This window comes from Octodon degus, unplaced genomic scaffold, assembly GCF_000260255.1.
Source record: "Octodon degus isolate 3935 unplaced genomic scaffold, OctDeg1.0 scaffold00003, whole genome shotgun sequence".
NCBI lineage: Eukaryota > Metazoa > Chordata > Mammalia > Rodentia > Octodontidae > Octodon > Octodon degus.
The window spans coordinates 6,004,153-6,006,517 of NW_004524579.1; positions in this window are offsets into that span (position 1 = coordinate 6,004,153).

Sequence of the window (2,365 nt, forward strand, 5' to 3'; positions counted from 1 at the left end):
TTTGAAAATCTTTAGTCTCACAGAATTCAAGATATAGGAAAAAATGGACAGATTTCTAGATAGGTACTATCAAATTGAATCAAGAAGATACATAATCTCTGAATAATCCCAATTTCAGCAATGATCTTGAAAATGTAATAATAAACTTACTAACAAAGATCATGGCTGAATTGCACAAGAAATTTAAAGAAGATTAAATCTCAATAATCTTGAAACTCTTCAATGAAATTGAGAAAGCAAGCAATATTCACAAAATTATTCCTGAAGGGAAATACTCTACTGAGACAAAAACTGAGAAAGTTTCAACCACAAAAGAGAATTACAGACCAATCCCCCTCATGAACATAGATGCAAAAATCTTCAATAATTTCCTAGTAAATAGAACAGAGCAAATCATCAAGAAGATTATATACCACAACCAGGTAGGATTCATCCAAGGGATGGAAGCATGCTTCAACATATGCAAATTTATAAATGTAATACTCTATGTCAATAGCACCAAAACCATAAACTACATGATCATTTCAATAGATATAAAAAGGATTTTGACCAAGCGTAACGCTAATTCAGGTTCAAAGCCCTACAGAAAATTGGAATAGATGGCCTCTACCTCAATGTGATAAATTCCATTAATCAACGAACCAGCAGCCAACATAAGTTTTTATGGAGAAAAACTGAAAGTTTTTACTCTCAAGCAAAGTACAAGACAAAAATGTTCACTATCACTACTGCTACTCAATATAGTTCTGGACTCATTAGTAGAGCCATTAAATGGGAGAGAAATAAAAAGAATACAAATGGGTAAAGAAGAAGTTAAACTAACGTTATTTTCAAATGACATCATTTTCCTTTGGAAGACCAAAAAAACTCCACCAAGAAGCTCCTAGAATTAATAAACAAATTCAGTACCATAGCACGATACAAAGTCAAGACCCAAAAATCAATAGCATTCCTCTACACAGATAACAAACTCTCTGAGAGAGAAAATGGAGACATAATACCCTTCACAATAGCATTCAAAAAATGAAATACTTAGGAATTAACCTAACAAGGTGATAAAAATCTATACAATGAAAATTACAACACTCTGAAATAGGAGATCATAGAACATTTCAGAAAATGGAGAGATATTCCTCGCCTCTGGATAGGAAGGATCAACATTGTGAAAATATCCATACTCCCAAAATTGTTATACAGATTTAATGCAATTCCTATCAAAATATCATCAACATACCTCACAGATCTAGAGAAAGGATCCCTAAAATTTATTTTGGAACCAGAAAAGAACTAGAATAGCACAGGCAATCCTGGGCAACAAAGGCAAGACAGAAGATATTCTAATCCCTGACTTGAAATTATACTACATAGTTACTGTGATAAAATCAGCATGGGACTGGCAAAGAAACAGATCCAAGCATCAATGAAAAAGATTAACAGATGAAGACACAACTAAAAAGACACTCAGCCATGTTGCCCTTGACAAAGGGGCTAAACATGTTTACTAGAAGAAAGATAGCCTCTTTAATAAATGGCGTTGGAAAAATTGACTCTCCACATGTCAGAAACTAAAACTAGATATGGGTCTATGCCATGCTAAAGTCAAAATTGACTAAAGATCTAAACATTAAAATAGAAACACTAAATCTCCTGAGAGACAAAGTAGGTGGAAACCTTAAAGACATAGGAGTAGGCAGAGAGTTCATAAACAAAATCCAAACTGCATGGGAGATGCTTCAAAGATTCAACAACTGGAATCTCAGCTTACTGAGAAGTTTTGTGTTTTTTTGTTTGTTTGTTTGTTTGTTTGTTTGTTTCAGAACTGGGGATTGAACTTATGCCCCTGCGCTTGCCAGGGACGTGCTTATTCCACTGAGCCATCTCCCTGGCCCTGAGAAGTTTCTGCATGTCAAAAAAAATCACCAACAGGTTGAAAAGACAACCTACAAGTTAAGAAAAAAAATCTTAACCAACAATCACTCAAATATCTTCTATCTAGAGTATAGAAAGAACTAAAAATAATTATACAGACCCCAAAATTCAAAGACCCAAATGAAAATGGCATCTTTGATGAAGACATACTTCTCAAAGGGAAAAATACAAGTGGCAAATAAATGCATGAAAAATTGTTCCACAGCACTGGCCTTTTGAGCAATGCAAATTAAAACAACACTGAGATACCATCTCACCCCAGAATGAATGGATATCATAAAGAAATAAACTAATAAGAAATGCTGGGGAGGCTGTGGAAAAAAAGGTACCTTCCTCCATTGTTGGTGGGAATGTAGACTGGTCCAGCCACTATGGAAATGAGTGTGGAAACTTCTCAAAAAATTAGAACTAGAAATCCTGTTCAATCCAGCAATTT